Genomic DNA, 16,826 nt, shown 5'->3' on the forward strand with positions numbered 1-16,826 from the left:
GGAAATATTTTGAGTGTTGCCTAGGACAAATGTGTTCTCTGCCTCCTCCCAAGTTTTTGTCTAAATTTCATGTTACACTGAGACCTTTACCTCCCTGCTTTCCGCCTCGTCTGTTTTTCTTCTATGTGCCTCTTATGACGGGTTTGTGTTAGGACCTTCCTTTTAGGATATAAGATACTAGTGTAAAAGCCTGTGTACATGCGCCAACATTTGCAGACTGTTAATACATTATCTGGTATATTTGATTGGAACTGGTTGTAATTCATGTTAATGGAAAAAACACATTTTTAGGTTTTCATTAACACAGTATATATTTCCTGCACCTGACTGCATGGGACAAACATACGTTATCAGTGGGATACAGAAGTTACAGTAGGTTTTCATTCACATAGTAGGACCACTATATATTTCCTAAGGCAATAGCTCCCTCTAGCGGTGACAAAGGCAAAGCGGGCAGTCTCTACTGCGCATGACTACATCGGACAAACTTGCATCTGGCCATATAAGATATTATATGCACTTTTCCTTTTGTTTTGAAATGTAATACTTTGAACTGCAAATGAAAACATATTTTTATGGAAACAAGCATTGAGAGCGCTCTCAATATATTTTGAAAATGTGTAGAGTTTTGAAATTGATCAGGAGATTAGCCTTCCTTTGTTTTTCCCTAATCCTCTTCTACCATTAAGAGCCTGTACAGCATGTTATGTTAATGAGCATTTGTATAGCGCCTTTAACCATTGGTACGGTCTCAGCGTGCTGTAGGTTGAACACCTTTGGGGTCTGGAGTCCAGGTAAGTAGAGATGGTCAGAGAAGTAGATAGTGCATGTGTGCACTGTGTATGTGTGCAGCTAGACCACATATTTCATGGGGATAGCTGCATTCTAATGTTAGATGCAGTGTGCAGAGTATGTGAGACAAGTAGTATTTGTGCAGTTGGTGCTGTGCCGTGTGTAGGAGCTATGTGAGATTATGTATGCAGCTAGGCCGGATTTATCATGGGTGAAGCTGCATTCTAAAGGTCATTGTGGTGTGCAAGGTGGTAAATAATTATGTGTTCAGCTAGGCTTAATTAATCGTGGGGGGTAGCTGCATTCTATTGTTGTTGTGTTGAGTGGAGAGTCAGGGTAGTGGGAGGTATGTGTGAGTATCCATGGAGTTGAAAAGGCATCCCTGTCCCAGATTGTCTTCCTGTGCCTACCTCTTTAACTATGCTCACTTCTATATGCATCTGGTGCGTCACGAACTTCAAATTCTTGTCTGAGTCTCAGCTCTATCTGCAATGCATGGCCGTACCTTTCCAGGCCTCGCGCTTCAAGTAATGCTGTGTTTGACAACCTCCCGCCTGCTGAACAAGGCTATAAGCTTCCAGCTGCAGAGGAATGTTGAATAATCTAGGCGAGGGCATGACTAGGGCTGCTGAGAGTAATAACAATGCTAAGGTAATTTTGGTGCAGTACAGGACCGAAGCGTTACAGATCTTCTGACTACCATCACTGTGTCTACCTGATTGGGAATTGCTTGTGGATTATATATTTCTGGATTGGCAGATACGTCCAAGTCAAAGAACATTTTGAGTACTTCCTGCAATATATGGCTGGATCCTCCAAGAACACAGGGAAACTCAAGCGCTGAACTAGGCCATCCGCTTGAGAAATGTGCGTGTCAGGATCTTTCATGTGCAGAAAGGTAGCTGAGTATTCTAAGTGCAATGTGTGGCTAAAGGTTGCGAAGTGCAGTGCATCACTGTCCCTTCTGATGGAATTCGTCCACTCTTCCCAAAAGAGAGCTTTCTCCTTTGATGCTCGGGAGGTGAGCCTGCTTCGCAAGACTCTCCCTCAACGTCTGGGCAAGTGGGACCTCACTGGGAGAGACTCCCTTTTGGGGGACAAAGACTCCCGTTCCGGTGGGGAACTCCCCAAGTCATTTCCCATGGTGACATACATAAAACTATCGGATGTGAAGAACTGTATACAATCCAGAGACTGGGCTGAAGATAAAACTAACATATACTGTGTGATGAATCCTCGGATGTCTTCCCTTCTCCCCTACAGAGAGCTCTTTCCCTTGAGGCCAGGGAGGTAAGGCTGCTACCGGATAGTCCCACTGGGGGTGGTGCACAGAGGGAGGATCACATGGGCGGGGGAATCCCCCCTATGGGACTAGGTTCGATTATCCGAGGAGAACGCAGTATAACACTCGGTTCCCTTCACCTAACCCTCCATTACCCTATCTCCCCATGTACATGTCTCACACTCATAGTATTAACAGTACTGGGACTGTGAAGAGTTCACCCAACCGAAGGGATATCAAGGGTAGAAGTACTGAGACTAAGAAGAACTCCATTCGCTTTCAGGAGAACATGCAGACTAAAGGTACTGAGAAAAGGAGGAGGTGCAGAACCATGAAGAGTATTCCTAGGAACCTTAATGAGCAGTCTAGTTGTTGTCTGCTGCTCATTGGTCAATGTAGAGTAGAAAAGGAAGAGACAAACAGGAAGCAGTTGTCTAGTCCTCCCTACAGGAGCTGCATGAACCAGCACGGTGCAGGAAATGGAAGGAAGCAGACCAGGATGCCAAGAGGGGAGCTGAAAGGACCAGGGCCAGTCCAGAGTTGAAGGACCAGAAGGCGAGCTGGCAGACAGAAGCTCCCAGTGTTCCTGAAGCCTGTGAATCGCTTGAAGGGAAAGACTGTGCTGCCCAGAGGAAGATTGAGACTGCAGTGTTCCCGGGGAGACCAAAGCCCACTGCAAGGCTCGCTAGAGGTAGGGGGAGCACTCGGGTTGGCTGTTGGGAAGCTAAGAAGGTGCAGTCAGCATCTTCATAGTCACATTACCTGGCAGGCAAATGTACCAGGACTGTCCCGCAACAAGAGAAGCTTAAGGGTCTGGTTTGCTTTGTTGACCTCTTGAGGAAAGGGATTGCCGTCTGGGAAAAGGGAGTCATTCTCTCGGGCAGATCTACCCAGGGAGAATCTGGGGGCGGACCTGCTGTCCAGAAGAAGGGAGTTATTCCTCTGGACCACCAACCTTTTTGTTTTTTTTAGATTAGAGTGTAAGGGACAGAGTGAGGTTTTTGAACACAGGACATTGGGCTTTTTTTAGTTTCTGACATTCTGACCGGACCCTTAGTATTTACATTGAGGCTGGGAAACCCCTCTTAGTGTTAGGGATAGGTAGGGTTTTCTTTTCCTTTGAAACCAAAAATAAACCTTAATTTGTGAATCATGCCACCTCTGTGTCAGTCTCCTCATTCCGCACCATTATAACTGTTGTGAGCAAGAAAGGGATCTGTCTCTTTAAAAAAAAGAACTCCATTTAACTGAGACGAGGAGAATGCCAGGGGAGCACACAGCGAGGCACAGCATAGAGACTCATGCGCAGGCAGAGGAAAAGCCCCCTGACACCCTAACAACTGAGAGAGGCAGAGCCAAGGAGAGACGTGGAGCCAGTGACTTTCGGAACTGTTCTGGAAGAGAGAGCGAAATGCTGAAGGACCAGCGTTCAACGGAAAATTGAAACCGAGGAGACTGGACCCCAAATCTCAGTGGTGGCTTGACCATGGCGGCTTCGTTGTTACCTTCTTAGGTGCTCATCTTGGCAAGTTGGAAACAGTCCAGCGAGCAATAGCTACTTTTAGGCTAACATTTTTCTTTACTGCTAAGCAAGGACTCCACCCATTACCCCTTCCTGCTGCAGGGATTCTTAGTTATTCCCTAAGAGCCAGGGCAACCTTTCTGTTTTTTCAGAGGAATGTTCCTCTACAACCCATTTCTAAAAAACTTCTTGATCTAACCCCCACACCTTTGGGACTTAGGTTCCATAGCCAGGCTTCCCTCAGCCACCTCCTCTCCTTCCCTCATCTCTGATTGTATAACTGCCATTCAAAATTGGTGTGCCACCAACGATATTTGTCTAAATGCCAACAAGACTGAGATCCTCCTCATTGGTACACCTTCCTTTCCCCTCATTCTCTGGCTGGCCTCCCTAGGCCCTCCTCCTACCCCTACCTGCGGGCCAAAAACCTTGAGGTCATCTTTGACTCCACACTTTTCTTCCCTGCACACATCTCTAACATCTCAAAAAAGTCAAACCTCTTACTCCACCTCCGTAGAGGGCGCTAGAGGACCACCCAAGATGGCGGCTCTCTGTGAGCTCCCAAGACGCTCTTCATAAATCCTGAAACATCACAGCAATCCTAACTTTCTGCCCATTTTATTTGGCAGCCGCAGTTTCCTCAGCAGCAGCTGTACATTTTGCACCCTGAAAGTCTGGGTGATCCGTCCCTGAAGTTTCTGAGCGACGGGAGGCTGAGACCTGTGTCAGGCCGTGTCCGCGCGGCGTGAGCCGGCCCTGCCCCCTGGGAGCTCCGTGGGCCGTCGCACCAAATCCCCCGGCCTGCAGGTGTCGGCAGCCCCGGGGAGCGAAAAGGGGCCGGCCGAACTGGTGGCACAAGCAAGGACAGCAACGCGGCCACATAGTGTGAAGCGCAACCAGGCGGCGCGACAGTCCTGCGGAAGGAAGGCGTGAGCGAGCGGCCTCCCCGCGGTGATCCGCCGTGCCCGGGACAATTCACAATCCTGGCTACACAAAGGCAACAGCGGAGGGGGAGAAGAACGTTGGACGCGGGACGCTCCCCCCTTTCATTACCCGGTCCTAATGAAAGGGTTTGAGGTATCACGCTTGGGAACCAATAGATAAGGCAGGCATCTACAACAACGCCTCAGTGGGTGACCACCACGGTGGCTGCTGCCCATATTACGGACCAAACCAGAGGCACCTGAGTCCTCCCAACATGCAGGGTCCGCAAAGGGCTGGAAATAACAGCATATAGAAGCCATCCACTCCAGCCCCTCGAGTACCATCATTACCTATCCTGACGGCATTCATCTAAGGGACATGGGGGAATGAGCCCCGCGCTTCACAGAACCAGTAACTCCAAGGGCGCACATCACTGTAAACACCGGCGCCGGAATTGACCTCACAAAGCACCGTGGGGAGGGGCCCACTTACCGCCCCGGCGGTGGCAGAACCGGGAACCAAGATCGCCCTTCAGAATCGCCCAGCCCCAGACACCAGCAAGTAAACAGGCACTGCGGAAGACTTGACCCCCACGGGTTCATCCCTCGCGCCGAAGCAGAACGCACCAACATATTCAGGCCAGATCCGATTCTCAGTGATTTTCCACTGAGGTGACACAAGACGAAGCTGCAACAAGCACCAAGATGGGCAAACGCGATAAATCGCAGAGGAAACTCAACTTTGATGCAGGTCCGGTATCAAAAACTCCAAGACAAGGAAATTGCCCGGACTCCCCAAGCAACCACGACGAATCTGAGGAGGAACACCGAAAGCAAGTAGACATCCGTGAGATCCTTCTGGATCTCAAAGCAGGGATCGGGAACCTGGACAACAAAATGGACATGCTATCATCCAAGGTAGACCTAATCTAACAGCGTTTGGATAAACACAAAGAGAGATTAGACAACGCTGAACAAAGAATTTTGGACCTGGACAACGGAGCCGCCTCACTAACAACGAGGGTATCTACACTAGAAACCCAAATAAAAGCAGTCCTGGCCAAGAACGAAGACCTGGAGGGACGCTCTCGCCGGAACAATATAAGGGTGGTTGATGTGAGAGAACAAGCAACACCTAACAAAATGGAGGACCATGTAGAGAAAATGTGTAGAGATCTCTTTGGCGACACGGCCCTCTCCCAACTGTTTGTAATCGAAAGGGTTCACAGGATCCCAACCGCCAAACCGGCCCCTGGGGCCCCTGCTCGCCTGATTGTAGCCAAGCTGTTGAATTACAAAGACCGAGATACCATCCTGCGGTTGGCAAGGGAGAAAGGAAATCTTCAATACAATGGAGATGCGATACAACTCTTCCCGGACTTCTCCCCAACAGTCCAAGCCCAAAGAAGATCTTTCACAGCAGTCGAACAGCGGTTACAGGAGAACCAAATCACATACTCGATGCTGTTCCCTGCAAAACTGTGTCCAGTTCGAGGGGAAGGTTCAGTTCTTCAATTCACCGGAGGGAGGCTACACTATTTCTGGATAGGCAAAGCTTCAAACGGTGGCCGGGCAGTCCCGCGGAGGGAACGCGCTGAGAGAAATCCGCCATGAACCACAAATTCATATACTGCAAACTCACTAAAGTTACTAAACGTCAGGACACAATGTACAGACTAAAGAAAGAGCACCTACACTTGGGGGGTCTCTAGCGCCCCATGCGCAGCAGCAGCATTTTCACTATGGGGGGAGACCAAACGGACATGTTGGGGGTTGTCCGTGTGAAGGTCAGTTCATTAAAGTTATTTTTGTTACGCACTGGCCAGCCCTGACCTCGCCCTGCTTTGTCCCGCCGGTTGCTGTGCCTAATTCAGCAAGCACAACTATGCCCACAGACAGCCCAGCCCGTTCCTCTACTACAAACTATCGATGATCTACTCCCAGTTCAAGCGACGTGAACAAGAATCCCGCTCGACTAATTCAAGGTAGCGACGTGGAATATTAGGGGAGGCAACATCCCAGCAAAAACATGGAAGATCCTACAATTCCTCGAACGTCACAATGTAGATATGGTACTGATACAGGAAACGCACCTCCTCCCACAAAAAGAGCACCTCTGAGGCCCGGCGCTGTGGCTGCCACCGCTATTTTTCCTCCTACTCGTACGCCAGAGGAGTGGCCACCCTCATTAACCCCAAAGTCGGTTTCCGTCTGATGAAAATGTAGAAAGACAGTGAGGGCATAGCCTCCTGGTGCAGGGAGTAATCGCTGGGCAAATCGTCACATTTGTAAACTCCTATGGTCCCAATCTTGATGGGGCAAACAACTTTGATTGGGTCCTAGCACAACTTGCACAGTATGGGGCAACAACCATTATTTGGGGCGGCGATCTTAATACCCACCTCGACACGTCAAAAGATAAATCACACTCTACCGCAGCTCAACCATCCAGAGCCAGCCTCCAAGTGCAAGAAATTTGCAAGGCATACAACCTTGTCGACATTTGGAGACATGAAAACTGGGAAAAACGTGAATACACCTTTCACTCCGAAGTCCACCATTCCAGCTCACGCATCGATTATTTACTTGTTTTGACGCAAAGTATTTCCCAATGGAGATGTTGCCAAATCCTCCCACAAACCTTTTCGGATCATGCTACGGTCACTCTCGAATGCAATCTTCCCAACGCAAAACCAATGGCACTACACTGGCGCTTCAAACCCGGAGCACTAACGGACCAGGTCTCCTCAGCGGGAACACTGTGGGAAACGCTGAAGTGTTATGTTAGAGGAGTGTCCATCGCCTTCGATTCTATCGAATGGCCCTTTATGTTTGCGGTACTCAGACAACACGGGCTGGGGAACCAGTTTCTTAAACTAGTTGCGCTGCTATATAACAAACCCCAATCAGCCATCGTCCTCGGCTCATCCAAATCGACGCCCATCCATCTCCAACGCGGGACCAGACAGGGCTGCCCACTGTCAGCGCTGATATTTGCACTAGTGATGGAACCACTGGCTTCCAACTTACACGCACGTCACCTCCATAAAGGCCTTGCCATAGGTCCCCACAAAATGTTCATCTCCCTCTACACCAATGACGTGGTGCTATTTATCCAAAACCCTGCTGAAAATCTAAACCCCATAATGCAGGAGGTCATTAAATTCAGTACGGCCTCAGGCTTGAAAATTAATCGCTCCAAGTCGATAATCTTCCCTTTAACCCCTTGCACCAGGGAATTTGCGGATGATTACAATTTTAGGTGAGAGGGTGCCCATGTGAGGTATCTTGGGATACTTCTGTCCCTGAGCCTCCGGGAAATATTCCAGGACAACTATGAATCCATGTTAAAATCTCTCCAAGAGAAGGTAAATAGGTGGAAGTCGCTGCCATCGACACTCTGGGGAAGGGCTTCATTAGTAAGGATGGTAATCCTACCCAAACTCCTATACTTATTCACGAATATACCACTCTTGCTGCCACGGCGGTACCTGGGGAAATTAAAAAGCCTCCTTTTGGACTTAATATGGGCCGGTAAACCGGCAAGGGTGGCCTACTCAACACTCATATTGCCAACAACGAGAGGGGGGCTCGCGCTTCCCGACCTAGAACGTTACTACTGGGCCACACAGACACATTTTCTGAGCCACTGGTACTCTGTCCACTTCGTCAGGCCCCACGTGCAGATAGAACGTGCCCTGGCATCTCCAAATCTACTGAGAGCTGTCATCATCAGCCAACAAACTGTGCCACACCCCACATTAAATGTGGTACTGGCTACATATGCAATATGGAGAAATAAATTGCCCAAGAGTATGGGGCAGTAACCAGGTACTCACCGCTACTACCCATTAAATTAAACCTGGGATTCCGTTGACAAATGAAAAGGTTTTCCTCCAGTGGGCAGACAAAGTACAAATCCAATCATTCGGCGACCTATTCGTCGAGGAAACATTCTTGTCAACCCAGCAACCCAGGGAAAGAGGTAGCACCTCATCTCTAGACATATTCATATACTTCAGATTGCGCTATGCTATCCAAGCTCTCCTCTCCTCATTCCCACAGCAACCCCCAACCTGGACATTACTTCATAATGTAATACAAGCACAGGGAGAAGGCAAATTGATATCCTCAATATATAGATCCCTCCTAACAGACACGGCGCTAGAGAACACGAAAGCAAGGTGGGAAAACAACCATCCCCGAAGAAGAATGGACATACATACTCAGTCAAACCCAGAGGGTTGCATTGAACTCACGGTTTAAACTTATACACTTTCATTGTTTACATCAAACATACCACACCCCAGCTAAAAGGTGCAGAGACAGACCAGAATCAGAGGCGAAATGCGAGAGATGCGGAGAACCAGCTGCCGACTTCTTTCACCTGGCTTGCAGCTGGCCAGCATTGTCCAAATTTTGGTCCCGTGTCATCCAAGAGACTGAGGCAATAATAGGAGAGGAGCTAAAGCCTATCCCCACAGTGGCGTTGCATGGAATGACGAAACACCTGACTCCCGCAATGAGGAAACTAGCAAACGTTCTGTTGATCCTGGCACGCAGAAGAGTGGCAATGGTATGGGGGCGCGGCCCGTCCCCCTCAGTCACAAAATGGCAAAAAGATGTACTCTACTGTCAGGACGTGGAAACGGAGTTCATAAAGACACTACCCTTACACGCACGTCCTCCGGACATTTGGCGACCTTATGTAGCTTATCTGATCAATAGCAAGGATGACTCCTCATCCCCGAGTTAGTCAATAGGCTTAACTCTGACGAACAGGTACTGCAGGAGAAGCCTCAATGGGGTACAACACCTGGCATGTGTGAACATTGGCCGGACGGTACGTGGAGGACAGCATAGGAGTTCGGGGGGCGGTGGGGGTGGGGGGTTGTTTCGGTGCAACGTTACCTGACCCACAGTTGGGCAGAGTGGGTTTCTAACCTGTAATCGTTTATTGCTGAAAATATAAAGTGTTAAAAAAAAAAAAAACTCTTACTGCACCTCCTCAGAGGTACTCTGCCTTTCCTCTCCTTCTCTCAGAAGCTTACTATCTCCCAAGCTCTGGTTCTCTCTAGGTTGGACTACTGTAACAGCCTCTTTCTAACTCTACCTGCCTCTACGCTCCGCCCTTTACAACTAATCCAGAACAGGACTGCAAGACTTGTCCTTTGCCTCAAGCCCTGGGATCATATCTCTCCAGCTCTGAAATCCCTCCATTGGTTCCCAGTGGATGCATGGATTAAATTTAAAACCCTCTGCATTGTCCACAAGGCTTTCTGGGGCCTGGGTCCAAAATACCTTCAACTATCCCTCCGTAAATACCTCCCCTCTCGAGCCCTTCGCTCTTCTACTTCTAACTCCCTCAGGGTCAGTCGTTTTTCAAAGAAACGAGCTGGGGGTATATCTGTCTTCGGCTGGGGCCTCCCTTTGGAACATCCTCCCTGCCACCTTGAAACTTTAGGAGAACCATATCCGGTTCCAAAAGCACCTCCAGACCTTCTTCTTTGCCTCTCTCCCTGATGATCTGTTTTTTCTCAGAAAAGTCCTTCTTCCCTTTTTATGATTGAATATGACTTTGATCGACTGTACCGCGTATGTCGGTTCAGCAGTGGGCTTTTTTTCCTCCTTGCATAATCTTCGTGTCAGTTGTAACAATGAGTCATCTGGGTAGCTCTCACTCTTGTTCGTCCAAGTGCATTGAGGGGTCTCCTACTCTACAAAAATATATAGATGCGTGGGGAAGTACAGAGAGTGGAGTGAGTTGAGAGGAGTGAGGGGACAGAGAAGGAGGGGGTGCATACCATGTTCTCCCAGGATAGTCATCACTGGTCCCATACAGGGTTTCCCTCCCCATAAGATCCACCTGCCCAGTAAACCCCCTAGGGGACTATCTGTTAGCCCCCTCACCTCCCTGGCCTCTTGGGAGGGGCTCCCATGGGAGCAGTGGCAATACCCTTGGATCCGTCACACAACTCTTCAAGAGGTAATCCCTTTCCTAAAAGTGGGCAGCATTGGAAAGGAAAGATGCATACTTTCATATTTCAGTGTTGCCAGGGCACAGAAAGTATGCTTCCAGTTAAGGAACACTCACAACCAGTTCAAAATGCTCCCCTTCGGCAATTCATCAGTGCCAAGGGTGTTCACCAAGGTACTGGCGGTAGTGATGGCACACTTGAGATGGCAATTCATCCCAATGTACCCTTATCTAGACAACTGGATCTTACAGGAGACCCACCACAGATGTGTCAACAGCACACTCAAGCCACACACCTTTTGTTTCAGTTGGGGTTCTCAATCAATGAGAAACAATCCAGTCTTTTCTCCAGCCCAGTAAAACCATTCCTGGGCACATTAATACGAACACAAGAAGTATTAGTTTTGCCCTCCAACGCGAGAGTACAAAACATGCCATTTCAAATACCTCATTATGTGGTCTCTAGTCCGATAACCGTACGGAAGGCAATGCGCCTTCTCAGGATGATGACATGCAAATACCTTGTCCCACACGCACATCTACGCATGTGCCCAGCGCAACTGTACCTAGCGAAACAATTGTAAATTCACAGTCGCTGGTAAGAGCACTGCAGTTGTGGTCAAAAGAAAACATGTTGAAGGGAAAACCCTTTCACAATCCAGCAGTGCAGTCCACTCTTAAAACAGACTCCTCACTCTCCGCGTGGGGGAGCACATCATCTCCACCAAACTGCTCACTATGTGTGACACAAGCAGTAGCAAAAAATCACATCAACCTACTAGAGTTCCAAGCAGTCCTCAAAGCACTTAAAAGTTTTTCAACATCAGCAAGCGGGGAAAACAGTTCACGTGCTCACAGACTGCACCACAGTCATGTTCTGTATGAACAAGCAGGGCAGGACACACTCTCGAAGTCTGTCCAAATTAGCTCAAAAGATTTGGAACAGGTCTCTCCGCCACAACATATTCCTCCAGGCTCAACATGTTCTAGGGGACACAACTCTCTGGCAGACGGCTTAAGCAGAAGTTTGACTGCCCGCAGAGCACGAGTGGCAAATACACACAGATATTTTATACAACATCTTCACACAATGTGAGCAGCCAGACATAGATCTCTTTGCAACACAAGAGAACACACAATGCCCAAACTATGCATCCAGGTATCCCCCAAACAGGGTTGAAGGGGAATGCTCTGTGAATGAATTGGTCAGGGAGATTTGAGTACGCTTTTCCCCCAATGCCACTTCTGAACAAAGTAATCCACAAGATGCATAGGAACAAGTCACTCTTATCCTGGTAGCAGCAATGTGGGCATGACAGCCATGGTTTTCACACCTGTTCAAGATGTCTCTCTGCACACCAGTCAAACTACCGTCCCCTTACAACATGCTATCCCAATATTAAGGTACAACACTCCATCCATGCCCACAATCACTAAACTTGGCAGCTTGGCTCCTGAAGTCATAGAGTTTGGCCATTTAAACCTGCAACAAAAATGTATGGACTTATTAAGTGAAGTGTGTAAACCCAATACAAGACACTGCTATTTCAATAAGTGGAAACGCTTTGTCATTTGGTGCAAAACACGCAGCATCAACCCCATTGACTGCTCACCTTCAAATATAGTACTCTATCTACTTTACAGCAGCTTCTTGGAGTTCAATTCACACCTTCACACAGCATTACTGCTTAGATGCACATTCAAGGAGTGATCACAGGTGTGTTAAGTGGTGTTAAAACCTCTGTTTGCTGCTGTACCTTCCAACAACCCACCACCTTCTTCAGGTATTGCTTTCTAGTATATGCAAAGCATTTGATTCTAAGCAGATCCACAAGCCTCAGAAGGCACACATTACTTACCATAATCATATTTCTGATGCTTATATCGGCTTAGATTCACATGCACCCACTCTTCCTCCCCTCTTGGTGTTGAAGGTACATAGACGTCTTGCACCTTTTCTTTTCTTTACTTTACACACGCATACACTTCATGCTCCCTCATGTCAGAAACAAAACAATCTGAGGGACCCCGACACGCAAAGCACCATGGGTACAATACACATCACATTAGTATTACAAACACGCCCAGTCAATGTCCCTTTTCTAACTTTGAAAACAAGTCATGCAATACTATGCACCTACCACTAGATGTCTGCCTTTGCAAGGCATTGGAATCTAAACAGATACAAGCATCAGACATATGATTACGGTATGTTATGTTATGTTATGTTACCTTCACTTATAAAGCGCAGGGTCGCCCGAAGGCATCATGGCGCTGATGAGGAAGCTACCGGGCAGGAAGAACAAAAGTAGGCAGGGAGCTAAAAAAGAGTTGTTTTCAGGGCTTTCCTGAAAGCCAGGTGGTTAGAGGTAGACTTGAGTGGCGGTGGGAGGGTGTTCCACAACCTGGCCGCAGCGATGGAAAAAGCTCTGCCACCGAGTCTTTCCCGGTTGTACCTAGGAACCACCAAAAGGTTGGTGGTCGAGGAGCGAAGATTGCGTTCCGGGATATGTCGGACAAATTTGGTTTGAAGAAACTCTGCTCCTAGGCCCTGGATTGCCCGGTGGACAATACACAGTGATTTGAATTTAACTCGCTGAGCCACTGGGAGCCAGTGAAGTTGGCGAAGCACTGGCGAAATATGTGCTCCATATGGAGAGCCTGTGGCCAGTCTAGCTGCCAGGTTTTGCATGCGTTGGAGACGCTGGAGGAGGCCCACCGGCTGAGCGAGATACAGGGAGTTACAATAGTCCAATCGTGAAAGGACTAGTGCGGCCACCACAGGAGGGTGCATGGCTTCTGGGATCATAGATGGACCTTCTTGAGTACCCTAATCTGGTGGTGGGCGGATTGGCAGACCGCTGAAACCTGATTTGACATGGACAGGGAGGTGGAGAGAATGACCCCTAGGTTCTTAACTTTGTCCACCGGTCAGGGCAGGGGGCCCAGAGAGGTAGGCCAGAAAGCGGGGGTCCATATTGCTGGGCTAGGAGAGCAGCCCACCAACATCACCTCCGTCTTGTCGCCATTAAGCTTGAGCCAGTTTTGGTCCATCCAGACACCGACTGCTTTTAAACAGTCGTGAAGACAGGCTGAGACCTCGGTGTGATCCTGATACAAGCGGATCAGGATCTGAGTATCATCCGCGTAGGAATAGCAATTAAGTCCATACGAGCGGATAAGGCAGACAAGCGCCCAGATATAAATGTTGAACAGGATAGGGGAAAGAGACGATCCCTGGGGGACACCACAGGTGAGAACGCAAGGGGAAGAAAGGAAAGGGGGCATAGCAAGGGTCTGAGTGCGGTCTGCAAGAAAGGAGGTGAACCAGGCCAGGACTGGACCGGATATCCCGATTTGTGCCAGACGTGAAAGAAGGATAGGATGGTCCACCGTATCAAATGTGGCGGACAGATCCAGCAAAATCAGAGCTCCAACTCCACCTGCATCAGCAAGTCTGGACATATCGTCTTGCACTGAGACGAGCACACGCTCCGTCCCTCTTCCTGGCCTAAAGCCTGCCTGGGCAGGGTTGAAGATCTTAGAGGAAGGAGGACAGAAGGGGCGTGACCAGAGATTCCAAGAGTTTAGACAGGAACGGGAGCAGGGATATAGGGCGGAAGTTAGAAGGGATAGTCGAATCCAGTGTCGGTTTTTTTAGCAGGGGAATGACCCTTGCAGATTTAAGTTCTGGCGGAACCAGGCCAGACTGGCAGGAGTTATTTATAGCCGCTGTAATGACGGACAGAATGTCTGGGGCAATTGTCTTCATAATGCTTGCCGGAATAGCATCTTCTGGGGAAGAAGATTTAATTTTGAGGATCGCTGCTAGAACCTCAGCCTCAGTAAACAGAGGAAAGATAGACCAGCTAGCGGGGGGTCAGTGGGGATAGGTGGCACAAAGCTAGTAGTGCAGGGGGATTGATCGAATCGTGTTGATCTTCGTGATAAAGAAAGATGCCAGATCATTACATAGCTTTTGCGATGGTTTAACCGTGGACGTAACGGGCTCTGAGGAAGCAAGTGACTGAACAATAGAGAATAGTGTTTTGGGCTTACATAGAGCACTATTAATTTTTTGAGCAAAAAAAGTAGTTTTGGCCAATTTGACATTGGTTAAGTAGGTAGAAAGACTAAGCTTGTACAGGTCATACATTACGGTAAGTAATGTATGCCATATTAGTAGGGAATGTTTTAGTGTGTTACTTACCTGTGGTAGTTCATTGATAAGAGGTTATCTAAGGCCTAAATGTGAAATTGTATTTTTATACATTCTGCATAACTTGTATTAGGAGTGTTTTGTGTGTTTAACTGAACCCTTCATCACTCACACCCTCCTAAGTCTAACCTTTACTGTTCAGCCACCTTACCCAGCTAGAGGTTGGCTAAACATTCGTGTTAGTCTCTGTTCATCAAAAAAGGGTGGCCTCTCAGAATCTGTCCACACGGCTGAGTCTGAAAATCCATCTCAACACCAGTCCTAGGTGATAGACTATGGGTTGGCATGCTTTCCTACACAGACTGGATCAACTGTGGGAGCCAAGTGGTATACAACCCCATTATGAAATGGGGAAGCCCAGTGATGGCCCAGTGATGGCCCTTCTTGGAGGAAGTAAACCTGATGAGCAGTGAGGTAATAGGAAACCATGTTGAACATAATACCAAATTCTGCATACTGGGTGTCAACACAAACCCAGCAGTCTTCGGGCACCAAAACTTCATTCCGGCACATAACCTCTGCAAAATGGATCATTGTCCAGAAATAGTCTGTGGGATGAATGCAAGGGAAAGAGGGAATGTCTCCTACATTCGTTGAAGAGATGGGTGCCACACAAAGTTGGATACACAGTGCTGAGAGTGGCCTTTCTTGAAACACATAGACCGGGGTATGTAGCAACAATGTGTCCAATGTATAATAAGCGTCGTTACAAGGGGAAATTGATAGGAATGTATTACTTCAAATGGCTCTGTCCTGCACGGAGATTCCCAGCGCACTGTGCATCTGTGCACTTCTCCCTTTATTGCAGTAGCGGTTTTCTAGGGAAGCAAATAAAAGATGACCACTAAAAATTAAGAAGACTGCTCCAATGTTGCATCTTCAAGGAGTTGAGGGTGTTTGGTCTAAACGTCTTGCAGAGTGTTCTAGCCATCACATGGTGACAATAAATATGACGCTTTCTAAATTGGAGCTGGTTTCCTCTACTTGTAATGTTTTATTGAGAGTGAGTAACATATGTTTTGGTTATTCACAATTCGAGTCGGTTAGGCAGGGGGTCCCTTCAAAGACTAGGGGGGTCATTCCGAGGTTGGAGGTAAGGAATTACCGGCACCGGTAAGGGTGCCGATGCCGGTAATCCCTTACCTCCGTATTCCAAGGTCCCTTTGCGGGTCCTTCCTTACCTCCTGCTTTTAGCAGGAGTTAAGTACGGGACCCGAAAAGGTCCTTCTGAGGTAATTACGGTACCATAATTTACGGTGCCGTAATTACCTCCTTCCCCATTCAGCCCTATGGGGCAGAAATGGGAATGGGGAAGGGCAAAAGGTGAATGGGGAATTACCGGTCCCTCCAACCCTGGTATGGACCGGTAATTACTCCATTGACCATGCCGGATTTGGGACGGTTTCGAAGGCAACCATGGAGCTAATTACTCCATGGTTAGCTCCAAACCCGGAATGAGGCCCAAGGTTATTTATGTAGAGCAACACTCCTGCCTTCCGTTGACGAACATACTGAATCTTAATTGAATTTTTATATTATTGACACAAATAACCTTGAAAGCACAATTTAATCAGAGACAGTTGGAAGCAATTGTATGGAATTACATGGCAGACGTCGTGAGGTAAGTGTGATAGACAGTGCATCTGTTTTATGTGCAGTTCAAGTTTTCTCCCAGTAAGCCACTAACTTAGCTAAAAATTCCATTCAACCTCAAGCGGGCGCTCTGGAAGGGCTAGTGTGATACACAGTGTTTAAGTAACCATCATACTGGCTTTACTCTGCCTACATCACTCTCGTGCTGCTCCTGCCATCATCTTCCCCACCTACTTATTCGATGAAGTGGATGCTTGCGCGCTCTTTGGTCCACAGTTATGGGAGAACGTGAAGGGGATTTTTGTGTGAAAGACTAAAGGAACGTACTGCATGATTCAGCATGTGTCTAATTTTTCAATTCCTCTTATTTATCAACGCGTTTTATTTTCACTTTTGGACCAAGACAGTTTTTCAGTGTTAACTATGAAGACAGCGGGTGTCTGTCATTGTCTGTACATTGATGTCCCAATGCCCATGTCTGTGATTTGGAAGTGTGACATGATCTTTACTCAGTGGAA

The 16,826-nt window shown here is 48.0% G+C and overlaps 1 protein-coding gene across 4 annotated transcripts in view; it reads left to right on the forward strand.

The window, feature by feature from the left end:
* MRTFA (myocardin related transcription factor A) overlaps window positions 1-16,826 on the forward strand; it is a 614,269-nt gene that overhangs the window by 318,915 nt on the left and 278,528 nt on the right. The gene's annotated exons all lie outside the window — the stretch shown is intronic.

Source organism: Ambystoma mexicanum, chromosome 3q, assembly GCF_040938575.1.
Source record: "Ambystoma mexicanum isolate Mex_15411 chromosome 3q, UKY_AmexF1_1, whole genome shotgun sequence".
NCBI classification, from domain to species: Eukaryota; Metazoa; Chordata; class Amphibia; order Caudata; family Ambystomatidae; genus Ambystoma; species Ambystoma mexicanum.